The following is a 15,436-nucleotide window of genomic DNA, read 5'->3' as shown; positions in this document are numbered from 1 at the left end:
GTCCCTCAAAAAATGGGTTGATAAAAGGTCCCTCAAAAAATTGGTTAATAAAAGGTCCCTCAAAAAATGGGATATTAAAACAAAGTCCCTCCAAAAAATGGGATATTAAAAAGTCCACACTGGCTATATCCACCTGTTTCAGCGGAGAGTGGAGTCCCCTGTGCCGTCCTGGCTTGCCGTGTCTTTGTCCCCCCGATCCGCTGACGGCAGCTTCTGGGCTGCCTGCTAGAGAGATGTCTTCCTCCTCCTCCTCCTCCGGCCCGCTGATGGCGGCTTCCGGGTCGATGCTGGAGAGATGTCTTCCCGATCCTCCTTCTCCGGCCCGCTGATGGCGGCTTCTGGGTCGATGCTGGAGAGATGTCTTCCCGATCCTCCTTCTCCGGCCCGCTGATGATGCCTCCCGGGTCGTCTGCTGTAAGGATGTCTCCAGGGTCCTGCTCCTCCAGTCCACTGATGGCTGCTTCCGAGTAGTCCACGTCTGCGAGGGCCACGTCCGTCCTGATGTCGTCCCCTGGTCCTAGCAGGTGGTTTCCCCGCCGCACACTGGCTCCCGTGGTACGAGCTGTCCCCCTTTTCTCCTAGGCAGACGGCATGAGAGGTCCGCTGGGTCACTCGGTCGGGCCGGAGAGCCTGGGGTTGAGCCACTTTGTCCTGATGACTTTCAGCCAGACGAACTCTGCTGTGTCGGCCTCGTGCTTCTCGGGTCCCCCTTTTGGCGCCAGCAACCTGTGTGGAGAAATCTGATACAAATCCCTCAAGCCTACGCTCAGCTGTTTTGACCCACTTGGAGCCTCTTGGTGGGGTGTCTTAAAACAACAGCCGTCTGTGAACAGGTTTTCTAAATTAATTGTAGACCTCCTATCTGCCAGTACAGCTTCAGAATCTTAATACTTGGACTGTGCCAACTAAATAAGAACCCCAACATCTTTAGGTAAACTAAATACCATTTTTCAATAGCTCTGAATTTCTGACAAGCATCTGTGTTTATTTTTAAATGAAATCCTTGAGATCCCAGTTAAAATCTAAATATAATATGAACTGCTAATGTTTCTGGTAAAGAAACACACTAATGTTATGGATTCAAAAACAACCAAAATCACGATACTAACAAAGTGAATGATTTCCTGGTGATAATGCTTCTACCTGTCAGTGCTTAGATATTATCACGCTGAAAAAATGAATACAGAATTCCAACAAACTGTCATCAAATGTCTTTCTATTATGAATTTAGATGAAATGTATATCCCCATAATGACCTAAATAATAAAGTCTATGGCTTTTACTTCTTTACCAGGCAAGTTACATGATGTTGTCTAAATTAAATTATGTCTCATTACATTACTATGTTTTAGCCTTAACTGTAATATGTTCTTTCTACATTTCAAACCTCAGTTACTTTTATACCTGTTGAAATATTACAAAATTGTTTCATCATCACAGGTCAACTTCTTCAGTATTCCATTCTGGAATTACATCTCTCACAGTAGCCCCTTGGCCACTGATTCTGCATCTGTGTTACCTGTTATAACTCAATCAATATTAGAAACATGTCAACATTCATCAAACAGTATCTTATCCCCAGATATGGAGCAGGTCAATTCTAAAACCGTCAATCAATGGTCAGATTGAACAATCGAGTTGGGGCAGCCGTACACTCCCCCTTTTTACACATGACTCATGTGTAACCAAAATCCTGTATGGGAAGAAAACCTTCAGGTAATAATGGATTATAAGAAAATATCAAACATTTTTTCCCAAATGTACATCCATCATTTCCACAGTAAACACTCCAGTGAAATGAAGTGTTTCTCTCCATCCTTCAGTCCTAAAAGAAACAGAATCTTCATGTTTTAGTTTGAGTTCCACATTCTGCAAACTGCCACCTCGTGTGGGAGTGCACAAGTGCGGTTTTCCAATTCTGTGGAATGTTATTGAGGCCCAGAAAAATGTGTTAGTCCAAAAACATGCTTGATTAGTCATTGTTTTAAATCATGCAGTTGCACTGATCACATGCAGACATACACTCACATTCACACTCACACCGTCAGGTTGTAAAGTCAAGTTTGGTCAGGTCCACCCCAGAGTCAGTCATTCACAGTGCCTTGTCAAGTTACACTGTCGGTCAGGGTCAAAGGTCAGTTGGTCTCAGTCTTTTTTGGCCATGTGTCGTGCTCTGCAGAGACTTTGACATTTCAGCATAGGCCAGTATCCTTTGTCTACAAAAATATGTATATATGGAGCGCCATCATTTATTAATTCACAATTACAATTATAATGTTCAAGATATCTCTAACTTTTCATTGGGACAGCTGTTTCCCACACATGGTGCGATGTTTATTTCAACAGATAACATAATCTCTTTATCGTCACGTTTGACCAGATAGATTAACCCCACAGAACAAGAGAACGAGATTCCGGTCCTTTCAAAATGGTTATTTGAAATTTGCGTATCTCCCTTTGGATTCACTTATAATGCAACTGCAGTTCATATGAGACTGGAAAACATTATTCAATTTTGTTCTGGATGGAATCATTAGAAACCACTGAACTCCCCCGATGGGTTAGCCGTGTCGATTTCGGAAAAAACGCACGGGGCCTTTCACCTTCATCTTACAGTCCTCATCGCTTCACGTGTAGCTAACGAGTTAGTCGTGCGATTCTTAAAAATCCACAAGGTTTCTAACCGTTGCTTTATTAATCTTATTATTATTAGTTAGTTACCTACCTATGCTAAAATATGCATTGCATTATCTTTAGCGTGAAGACTAGACACTGAGAAATATTCCTGACAACTCTAAAAAATTTGAATATAGCCAAATCACAGATTTTGAGTGTAACGGGTATCCGTGCTTACCTGATATTTTGTATAGAGCTCTGTTTTTAGTTGTCAGAAAGTATTTCGAGGTGTCACCCCTGGACAGCTTCGTCCGCTGGCTGCCGATATGACTCCCTCTGAACCCCCACTCGTAAACGTCTGGGTCACCACTTTGTAGGAGTTTTGAGGTTTTTACAACCCCACTCTGCTCCGCGTGTCGTTTTGACGAGTCCTGCTTAAAATCATAACAGGAAGGAAATCAGAGAACACCCAGATACCAGTTTAAACAATAATCTGTTTTAATTATCAAAGGTAATAATGCAATGCAATATAATACATTACAATACAATATAATACAATACAATTATATTGTAATGTGTAAGGAGTATGCCGGCCCACTCCTGCCCTGGTTCGCATGCTGCGGAGATCCTTTCGGTCCTGACAGCACGAGAAGAGAGAGCGAACACAAGGCCGAACAGGCTTACATATAAGAATAAAACAGGAGGAGTTGGGTCAGCTGGTCATCTTTTCAGGTCATCTCATTGGGAGACGCAAAATATGCTTTGTCACAGTGACTCAGCGCTGGCCAGCAGAAAACCAAACAGGCTCACTTTGCAACAAAACACATCTTATCACCTAAGTCATGTGTTTCTTTATGAAAGCCATACTTGTTGGAAATGTAACAGTCATCATCCCATGACATCCTCAGAACCAGCAACAACGCCTAACTGTCTTCATACCCCCCAGCCATCTCTGAACTTCCATCCACCCGGAGTCAGCTTACCCAGAATTTAGAAGGACCATTGTCTCTCTTAACTGTGTGACTCAATTCTCAAGGCCTGCAGGATGCGCATCATTAACTTAAGAATAATTTAGCCATTATATCTAATGGTTAACCAAGAAAAACACTCAAAAGGGTAATCTTTCACAAGTAATTCTGCATTTTACCCCTCAAAAATAGCCTAAAAACACCCCTTTGATAAAAAGGGGTAAAAGTGAAAGAAAAAGACTATTGCGCTAATCTACTTTTAAGAAAAGGGAACATTGTTTCAGGAATCTATAAAAAAACCTCTATATTTAAGTGGAAAAATGTATTTTGTTCCTTCAACTATGAACACACAGGAATGTATATACCCACACATATATTAGGGATAACATGATGCAATACACCTCTTATATATTGGTGAGATTAAAATGAATATACCAAAAATATGCTGCATCATATCTTCTGCATAATACTCTTCATACATTTCCACAGTGTGTGTGTGTGTGTGTGTGTGTGTGTGTGAGAAGTAGCGCTCTCTGCTTATTTGCAATGTAGGCTAGGCCTAATCAGAATAATTTCAAGTCCAGATTCAATGTTGTTTGCATAACTATAGGCTATATTTTTCGTTTCGTTTATTTAATAAGTTAATTTCAGGACAACTTTGGGAATTTAGTTTGTTTGTTATGAGTTTTAAATAGATTTTGAAAGTGGAGATAGAGAGAAGCAGCGCTGTCTGCTCAGTTGTAGCTTATGCAATTTAGGCCTATAAATTGTTGTAATTTATGTGCCAGTGTATCCATGGTTTGGAGTCTATGTGTGTGTTGAGCGCAGCGCCGTCTGCTTTTTGAAGTACAGTAACTAAAGTAGGACTAAGCATACCGGTAGTTTCTGTGGACCTGTCTGCCCGTTTTGTGAGTGCACTGCGCGCGTGCACACTTGTGTGGCATTGTTTGGGATGACCTAATTAAAATAGCGTCCCCCCAGTAAAAAGATCCCCACTACACCACTGGTGAAAACTACCCTTGGATGATGGGTTAGTAGATTAAAAGCTTTAGGAATCCAAAGTACAACATATAATAAGTACCCTGTATCAAGAATGATGCAAAACAAGTGACATATGACCTTTTTAGAGAGGTTTAGCTAAATAAACTCCACCTCTGAGGTGATTTGTGTGGAAATGGTCGTTTTTGCCGTTTCTCTGGAACCCATTGGTCGATTTTGGTGATTGACATCTCTTTTTGACCGTTAGAGCCAATAGAATCGAAGGGGAACATACACACACATGGTAAAAAAAAAGAAGGTGGGGGCTTTGCGCATGCAGGTTTGCATCAGAGTGAACCTATCTCTCGCTCTGACATCTGGAAACGGAAAAGCAGGTTTATTGCTTATGGATTATCAGAAATCATTCAAAGGGACACAGACACATTGGATTAACCTATGGATTAACTTCAGCAGCGTTTTTATCATTTTAATGCCATTGAAGACCACTTTTGACCAGACAATGACCAAGATGAGCCATGTTGCCGTTTTTAGCTACCTAGCGCCACATGTTTTGATGTCTGTTCTTGTTAATATCTTCGCAAGTTCTTATCATGGAGTGATGATGTATGTACCCATCGATTCTGTGTCATCTCACAATCAGATCGATGGGTTGGACGTGCAGCTACGACAAGTAATAAGGGTGTTATGAGTGAGTTTCTGTGCAACACGCCGTTAGCATTTTTCGCTCGTGGCTAATGCATAGGCTCAGCGCTAGCTTTGTGGGTTTAAAAAAAAAAAAAAAAAAAGATCAGTTAGCTGAGTTTCTTCCCGTTACATGGATATAAAACATTCATAGTTTATTGAATATTAAGATGCCCTGAAGACGCTGTTTCCTGCCGATTACGCGTTTTCCCCCCTGGTATCGGGGGTGCGGTGTAGAAGAGGTTAAAAACAGGTGTACAACGAGCGGATGCAGATTTCCATCCGCTGTGACGTTTCCATCCGCTGTGACGTCGGCGGACCCACAGAAAGTTGCTATCAGAAACAATTCCTGACGTGTTTTGGACGTAATCTCGTCTTTGTTTACATTAGCATCGCTAACACTCAGAGCTAACCTGTACTGTAGAGCACATGTGTTTAAAAAGCGGGAAATAAAAAAAAGAACTCACCTTGTGATAAACCTGCAAGAGAAAAAGCATTTGAGCTCCTTACTATTTCAGAAATAATCCTTGACGTGGTTTAAACAGGATGGTGTTTTATCACAACCGAATTTAACTTTATCTCGGGTAGAATTCTGATCAGGCATTAGCTCCGCCTCCTCTTCTTTCTTTTTTTCAAGCTAAGGGCCCAAGATATGAAGGTAGATATGGTGCCAAATGCGAGAGCGTGTAAAACCTGATGTGAGCACTTGCAGAAAAAAAATCTGAGCTTGTGTGCATACACTTGAATAAAATATCCACATAACTGTGAACCAAATGTACACTTGTATAAAATATCCACGTAACTGTGAACCAAATTTACACTTGTAAAAAATATCCACGTAACTGTGAACCAAGTTTACACTTGTAAAAATTATCCACGTAACTGTGAACCAAATTTGAAGTCACAGAAGAAAAAAAAAAGTTTTGTAGCTTGTAGAAAAAAAATGAACTTAGTGATGAAATGTTCACTTGCAGAAAAATACATATTTTTTAAATATATTTTCCATTACAACTGCAACTTGGTTATTACAACCTCTCAAATCAGTCATTACAACTTGACGAATCTGCTCTGTGGCAGTATAAATCGACGAATCTGCAGTCTTGACTTTTGCTACTTTTGCGATAAATGTGTCGCAAAAGTAATTTTCACCTGTAGATGTGGGGGGAGCGAAGGGGCAGAGCTATCAGAACGACGAGGCTTGGGTCAGTCACACAGTCACAGCCACAGTCAGGTCGAACCGGATGACTGCGTGGGGGCTAACGGTTTGTGTCGCTACCAGTCCGCTGACATGGCGCGTCAATCAACGGTACATTTTGCCCATTACTTTGAATATTAGTATTGTGATTGAGGATTAAATCCGCTTTGAAGACCACCGTTTTATATCGTGCAGTTTAGCGGCAAAATAACGTCAGTTAGCCAGCTAACGCTAGCTTTGATGAGTTTATGCTAGCTAAACAAATAGTGGTTGTAGTCTACAGCAGTAATTAATATATTATAGCCTACTGCTTTGGCACTAACGGTTGATAACCGTTTATGAAAAATAAAACCAATTTAACTGTACTGAAATAATGACAAGTTTTCTAATTGTCTTTGGCTCCTGCTGTGTTTTTAAAGCCTTTGTAAATGATCCATGCTATTTAGCTAACGTTGAAGTAGTTTATGTGAAATCAACCTCACAATGAGATGTGTGTATATTACAATTATTAATTTCATATTTCAAGATGATTACTTAGATATTACAATATGGTTGGTTGAGCTGGAGTTCATTATTGAGCTTACACGTTAACGTCACAGTTATCTGAAGAACGAACCCAAACCTTGTTGTTTTTATTAATTGCATTACCAAATGGGTATCAAATAAACAGTAAGCATTGGTAACACAACTTCCAAAGTTACAGTAAAATAAAAAGGGCCCTGACTCGGACAATACACAATCCAACATGTTCAACAGAAGAGAATCAGTTGTTTGTACACATGGTACTTTACATATATATCTGTTTGTTTAAGGTGTCCAGGTGATGCAGACAGGCTGGACCAGAGAGTGAGAGACAGAACTGGACTCCTCACAGCAGTGAACTTCAGCACAGGTACAAATACTCTTTTTTTCATACTGTACAAAGAATCAAGAAAAATATTGGTTTAAATAAATGAAGTATTGACTTTAATACACTGATATACATTCCATTAAACAATACTAAATACTAGATCACCTACACATCAGTGAAGTTGAGGGTTTTTTCCATGCAAAAAGTTACATTCAGATGTTAACAAGCAATATGACTTTGTCAGCTTTCTAATTTAATGTATTGAAGGCAAAGCTATTTAACACATAGTGAGAACTGCTACTATTTATCTGTAAAAAACGTTATTTTGATAATAACATATCTTTCAATGTTGATGAATTTCATACTGTTCATTCATAATCTGAATACAATTTAAAAAATAATTATATCAACAGCCCCTAAACACACCTCTTTCATAAATAACACATTTGTTCTGCAATAAAATGTTTTATGTTTCCTGTCATTTTTGTTAGGAAAGGACATGCCCGAAAGACACGACTTAGCATCTCCTCTTTCTCTGAGGGTCAAGAAGAACATCCAAGAGGAACATTAAAGGCTGATGTTATGAGATTTTAAGACCAGTACAGGACTAAGAAAACTACTAAGAAACTACTTTTATTGTGAAAACAAAGATCTGCACACCGAATATTTTTGTAGTCTATCAGGACCATAATTTGTTTGTGACGCTGCCTGCACCTCAGAGAAGGGGTGGTTATTGTAAGAGAATATTTTCATCTGATCTGTTTATAGAGTTTCTTATTGTTTTATAGAATCTGTGATACTGCAAACATCTGCTTGTAGTCAGTCAAAGACCCCTGTGTAGGTTGAGGCTTGTCTGGATCTCTTTGAGACAAGTAGACTATTGTCTCACATCTGCTACTAATTAGGTATACGCGGGCTTTCTGGGAGCCCGCCTCTCCTCGTGTTGGTTAGATGTTTTGTGTCTTTTGGGGCAGAGATTACCTTGGTGGAGCACAAGGACAGTGTGAAACTAGGATGATTTCCCGGCCGTATGTAATTGTCTGTCTCTCAATAAATATCAGTGTATTAACAGGCGAATCCAGTTTCCCTCATTTGATGATGCGCTCAACATTGCTGCAAAGAAGTTTTAACTTCACAGTTATAGTCAGGCTTATAAAGTGTGGCGAAAAACACAGTCAGCTGATGGGATGCATGTATTTCCACATCTACACTCCATCAGCTGATTATTTCTATTTGCCTCGCTTTATGAGCTTCACATCACTTGTACCGCAGAGTTTGCAACATCACAAATAAATGGGGCCAATCTTCAGTCAGATGTGAATGTGTAATCTAACATTTTCAGTAAGAATAATGGACAAAAGGAGTGCAAATACAATGTATTGAAATGTGAACCAAAAGTTAATCAAACATGTTTTAAATAAAAAGCACATATGGACAGAAGGTGTAAACACATTTAGTCAAATAACGTGACAGACTAGGCCTGTGCAGTTGGTATCAGCTATGGTATCAGCTCCTCCATCAGGCCTGGTCCTCCTCCATCAGGCCTGGTCCTCCTTGCTGAGGAAAGACCCTCAGTCCTCTCCAAACCAACAGACAGGACGTCCATCACACGGAGGTTTCTCCCTGAAGTCTCTGCTGCTCTCTGGACACCACGCTGTCTCAATCCGTCCACACTGAATATGAGAGGGGAAAAATGAAAATAATAAATGCTTTAGACAATAAGAAATATAAAGTTAACTGTTGAGTTACTCAGTTTTTTTAGATTATCAATACTATTACTGTATAACTAATATCTCAGGTTAAGAGGCACATTCAAATAAAGATTGGTCTTTAAATACATTTTGTCTTTTGAATTGTTCGTCTAAAGTCAAGGATCTAGAACTCGTACTTAGTTTTAATGATACAGTCTGGTTATTATGCTGTTTGGAGGAGGCCTCAAAGGTAAGAACACTAACTAGCTACCATCACATGTACCTTAGCTTGACTTAAAATGTATTAAACGTGTAATTAAGTGATATCAAAATATAAATAACTAATGTCATGCAAACATATTAATATTTGCTTGATTCCAGAGTTGAATTTAGCACAATTGCATACAAACGTGAAGGGATTTTAAGATTCTGAAGTCTTCGTTCTAAATAGAAAATAGCATGGATAATTTACAAAGGCTTTAAAAACACAGCAGGAGCCCAAGACAATTATAAAACTTGTCATTATTTGAGTCCAGTTCAATTGCTTTATTTTTCATAAACGGTTATCAACCGTTAGTGCCAAAGCAGTAGGCTATACTATATTAATTACTGCTGTAGACTACAACCACTACTTGTTTAGCTAGCATAAACTCAACAAAGCTAGCGTTAGCTGGCTAACTGACGTTATTTTGCCGCTAAACTGCACGATATAAAACGGTGGTCTTCAAAGCGGATGTAATCCTCAATCACAATAATAATATTCAAAGTAAAACTGGGCAAGTAATGGGCAAAACTTACCGTTGATTGACGCGCCATGTCAGCGGTAGCGACACGAACCGTTAGCCCCGCAGTCATCCGGTTCGACGTGACTGTGGCTGTGACTGTGTGACTGACCTCGTTGTTCTGATAGCTCCGCCCCTTCGCTCCAACCCCCCTCCCTCCCCCCACTGCTACAGGTGAAAATTACTTTTGCAACACATTTATCGCAAGAAGTGTAGCAAAAGTCAAGACCGCAGATTCGTCGATTTATACTGCCACAGAGCAGATTCGTCAAGTTGTAATGACTGATTTGAGAGGTTGTAATAACCAAGTTGCAGTTGTAATGGAAAATATATTTAAAAAATATGTATTTTTCTGCAAGTGAACATTTCATCACTAAGTTCATTTTTTTTCTACAAGCTACAAAACTTTTTTTTTTCTTCTGTGACTTCAAATTTGGTTCACAGTTACGTGGATATTTTATACAAGTGTACATTTGGTTCACAGTTACGTGGATATTTTATACAAGTGTAAATGTATGCATTTCCTCTCTGAAGAACCAGCACCTTACCGTGGTAGAGAGGTTTGTGTGCCCTGATGAACCTGGGGGCTGTGTTGTCTGGAACCTTGTGTTCCTGGTAGGGTTTCCCATGGCAAATTGGTCTCAGGCAAGGGGCCAGACTAAGATTGGTTCAAAAGACCTCATGAAAGACGATACAAGAAGTGAGGATACCCGGCCCGGAGGAAGCCCGGGGTCCCCTTCTGGAGCCAGGCCCAGAAGGAGGACTCGTCGGCGAGCGTCTGGTGGCCGGGCTTGCCACGGAGCCCGGCCGGGCCCAGCCCGAAAAGGCAACGTGGGCAACACCTCCGCTTCTCCGTCCCGCGGGCCCACCACCTACGGGAAACATCAATGGGGTCGGGTGCGCTGCCAGAAGGGTGGCAGTGAAAGCGGAGGGTCTCGACGGACCAGACCCGGGCGACAGAAGCTGGCTTTGGGGACGTGGAACGTCACCTCTCTGGGGGGGAAGGAGCCGGAGCTTGTGCGGGAGGTGGAGCGTTACCAGTTGGATCTGGTTGGGCTCACCTCTACGCACAGCGTCGGCTCTGGAACCTTACTTCTGGATAGGGGTTGGACTCTATTCTTCTCCGGAGTTGCTCAAGGTGTGAGGCGCCGGGCGGGTGTGGGGATACTCACAAGTCCACGGTTAGGTGCTTCTTTGTTGGAGTTTACCCCAGTGGACGAGAGGGGTCGCCTCCCTACGCCTGCGGGTTATGGGGGGGAAAACTCTAACTGTTGTGTGTGCTTATGCACCCAACAGCAGTTCAGAGTATACGGCCTTCTTGGAGACCCTGGAAAGAGTCCTGTATGGGGCTCCTGAAGGGGACTCTTTAATCTTGCTGGGAGACTTCAACGCACATGTGGGCAATGATGGAGACACTTGGAGGGGCGTGATTGGGAGGAACGGCCCCCCTGATCTGAACCGGAGTGGTGGTTTGTTACTGGACTTCTGTGCTAGTCATGGATTGGCCATAACAAACACCATGTTCGAACATAAGGATGCTCATAAGTGTACGTGGTACCAGAGCACCCTAGGCAGAAGGTCCATGATCGATTTCGTTATCGTATCATCGGACCTGAGGCCGTATGTTTTGGACACTCGGGTAAAGAGAGGGGCGGAGTTGTCAACTGATCACCATCTGGTGGTGAGTTGGGTCGAGTGGCGGGGGAAGCCTCTGGATAGACCTGGTAAGCCCAAACGTGTAGTTCGGGTGAACTGGGAACGTCTGGAGGAGGCCCAAGTTCAGGAGGCCTTCAACTCACACCTCCGGCGGAGCTTTTCGGGCATTCCTGTGGAGGTTGGGGACATTGAACCAGAGTGGTCGGTGTTCAAAGCCTCTATTGCCGAAGCCGCGGCGGGGGAGCTGTGGTCTCAAGGTCCTAGGTGCCTCAAGGGGCGGTAACCCTCGAACCTCCTGGTGGACACCGGTGGTCAGGGAAGCCGTCCGACTGAAGAAGGAGGCCTTCAGGGATTTGTTATCCCGGGGGACTCCCGAGGCAGTTGCAAGGTACCGACAGGCCCGAAGGGCAGCAGCCTCATCCGTGGCCGAGGCAAAGCAGCGGGTGTGGGAGAAGTTCGGAGAAGACATGGAGAAGGACTTTCGGGCGGCACCAAAGTTGTTCTGGAAAACTGTCCGACACCATAGGAGGGGGAAGCAGGGAACCATCCAAGCTGTGTACAGTAAGGATGGGACGTTGTTGACCTCAACTGATGGAGTGTTAGGGCGTTGGAAGGAACACTTTGAGGAACTCCTGAACCCGACAACTCCGCCCTCTATGTTAGAGGCAGAGCTGGAGTATGACGGGGGATCAACACCAATCTCCCGGGGGGAGGTCACTGAGGTCGTCAAACAACTCCACAGTGGCAAAGCCCCGGGGGTGGATGAGATCCGCCCGGAAATGCTGAAGGCTCTGGGTGTTGAGGGACTGTCATGGTTGACACGTCTCATCAACGTTGCGTGGAAGTCGGAAACAGTACCGAAGGAGTGGCAGACCGGGGTGGTGGTTCCCCTATTTAAAAAGGGGGATCAGAGGGTGTGTGCCAATTACAGAGGCATCACACTACTCAGCCTCCCCGGGAAAGTTTACTCTAAGGTACTCGAAAGGAGGGTCAGGCCGATTGTCGAACCTCAGATTGAGGAGGAACAATGCGGATTCCGTCCTGGTCGTGGAACGACGGATCAGCTTTTTACTCTCGCAAGGATCCTGGAGGGGGCCTGGGAGTACGCTTATCCGGTCTACATGTGTTTTGTAGACTTGGAGAAGGCGTATGACCGAGTTCCCAGGGAGTTACTGTGGGAGGTGCTGCGGGAGTATGGGGTGAGGGGGTCTCTACTCAGGGCCATCCAATCTCTGTACTCCCAAAGCGAGAGCTGTGTCCGGGTCCTCGGCAGTAAGTCGGACCCATTTCCGGTGAGGGTTGGCCTCCGCCAGGGCTGCGCTTTGTCACCAATCCTGTTTGTAATATACATGGATCGGATTTCGAGGCGTAGTCATGGGGGAGGGCGTCTGCAGTTCGGTGGACTAAGGATTGCACCACTGCTTTTTGCAGATGATGTGGTTCTAATGGCTTCATCGGTCTGCGACCTTCAGCACTCACTGGATCGGTTCGCAACCGAGTGTGAAGCGGCTGGGATGAGGATCAGCACCTCCAAATCTGAGGCCATGGTTCTCAGCAGGAAACCGATGGACTGTCCACTCCAGGTAGGGAATGAGTCCTTACCCCAAGTGAAGGAGTTCAAGTATCTCGGGGTCTTGTTCTCGAGTGAGGGAACAATGGAGCGTGAGATGGGCCGGAGAATCGGAGCAGCGGGAGCGGTACTGCAGTCGCTTTACCGCACCGTTGTGACGAAAAGGGAGCTGAGCCAGAAGGCAAAGCTCTCGGTCTTCCGGGCCATTTTCGTTCCTACCCTCACCTATGGTCATGAAGGATGGGTCATGACCGAAAGAACGAGATCGCGGATACAAGCGGCCGAGATGGGTTTTCTCCGCAGGGTGGCTGGTGTCTCCCTTAGGGATAAGGTGAGAAGTTCGGTCATCAGGGAGGGACTCGGAGTTGAGCCGCTCCTCCTTCGCGTCGAAAGGAGCCAGTTGAGGTGGTTCGGGCACCTAGTTAGGATGCCACCTGGGCGCCTCCCTAGGGAGGTGTTCCAGGCACGTCCAGCTGGGAAGAGACCAAGGGGTAGACCTAGGACCAGGTGGAGGGATTATATCTCTTCGCTGGCCTGGGAGCGCCTTGGGATCCCCCAGTCAGAGCTGGTTGATGTCGCCAGGGAAAAGAAAGTTTGGGGCTCTCTGCTGGAACTGCTACCCCCGCGACCCGACCACGGATAAGCGGGAGAAGATGGATGGATGGATGGTAAATGTATGCACACAAGCTCAGATTTTTTTTCTGCAAGTGCTCACATCAGGTTTTACACGCTCTCGCATTTTGCACCATATCTACCTTCATACCAAGATCCGCGTTTCTCTAACAGGGCTGCAAAAGAGGGGTTTGAGCAGTATGAGGCATGGCTACAATGGGTGATCTGTTTGGTATTTTGAAAAAAAAATGTCAGACATGTTTTGTATAGGTATGGCCCTACAATATATTTTTCAAATATAGCATGATACTGTTACGACCCTGGGTCGTTTGGTCATTTGTGTGTATATTTGTTCCTTCTGTGTGTGTGTGTGTGTGTGAGCAAGCAGGTGGTGCCCGTTAGCTGATTAGCTACCCTCGTCAGGCTGATTGGTCCACCTGAGGAGACAGGAGCATTGTAAGCTGAAGCCGTGCAGTTCCTCGGCCGCTCTCTCTGACTCAACTTCTCCTACTTCCAACTCTACGCGTGTTGAGTAGGGGTGGGCGATACCACAAAATCTGGATTCGATCCGATACCAAGTATTTCAGGGCCAGTATCGCCGATACCGATACTTTTTTTAATGAAAAGCGTCTTATGTACTTTCATATAGGGGAGAGCTGCATGACATGATTTTTGAGCTGAAATCATCATAAATAGACTAAATCTGAATTCATTTTCATGAATAAAGACAGGACAGTTTTTATAGACAAATACACGTTTTACTTTTGCAAATTTAAAGTGCAAACATGAAAAATAACAATACAAAGTGGCCAAAGTAGCGAACTGTCTTCTTGCACACATCACAGTTCGCTTAGTTTTAATTGCCAGTTGTGAAATTGCTCCACACAACGCTGCTCTTTCTCTCAGCCATCATGCGCGTGTGTGTGTTGCACTCGCGAGTCGCTGGCTGCTGCTGTCCTGCCCTGCTGGCTGCTGTCAGTCAGCTTGATAATCGGCGTTCAGACAGGGATCCTCGAGGAGAAGAGGACAGCAGTGGAGAGAGAAGAAAAGAGCATATACTTGTGTTCGTCTGCACATAGTTTTTTGAAGAAATTGACGAGTAGAGGAGACGAGAAAAAAAGTATAACAGTATCGATCCTATTGGCTCTAGTATCGATATTTTGAAACGTAACGTAATATCGGAAGTATCGATATTTTGGGATCGATCCGCCCACCCCTAGTGTTGAGATCTTTGTCCTGTTGTGCTGTGTACTGACATTTTACCGTATACCGGTCCTTCTCTTCTGCTGTGAGATGGTGGAAGAAAAGCTGTTTAACCTGTCTTTGTAGACACAAGTTATTTTACTCAGGAGTGCAAAACCCTTTTTTTTGATTAATTCGTTTTCTCCTGTTTAAATTTTAGAGTAGTTAAGAAGCCTGTACGTTTATTTTTCCCATTTGTTAGGTAAGACTTTTGTGTTAAAGGTTTGTTCGTTTTGTATTTTTGTAAACAGACTTTCAGCATGTTTTTGTGATTCGGTAATTTAATTACCAAACGTTTTCTCTGCCTTGGCCTCCATGTTCTTGGGAGTGGGAAAAGTGGGGAGAGTACAACTTTGTGCTGCGCCTAGGTTCCCCTAGGCCTGGGCGTAACACCACTTTAAGTTTTCAGGGCTTATATCAAATGTAAAGACATATTCTGACTAGGAATTAGACAAATTTACTTGGCAAGAATGTTTTTGCAGTGTAATCATGTGATTGGCTGTTTCTTTTCCCTGTTGTAGCAATTTGCATGGTTGCAAAGATGTCAGCAACACTGTCAACACATGACATTGGA

Source organism: Gymnodraco acuticeps, unplaced genomic scaffold (assembly GCF_902827175.1).
Source record: "Gymnodraco acuticeps unplaced genomic scaffold, fGymAcu1.1, whole genome shotgun sequence".
In the NCBI taxonomy this organism is placed as follows: Eukaryota; Metazoa; Chordata; class Actinopteri; order Perciformes; family Bathydraconidae; genus Gymnodraco; species Gymnodraco acuticeps.
The sequence above is the reverse complement of the archived record's forward strand: the minus strand, read 5'-3'. Positions refer to the sequence as shown.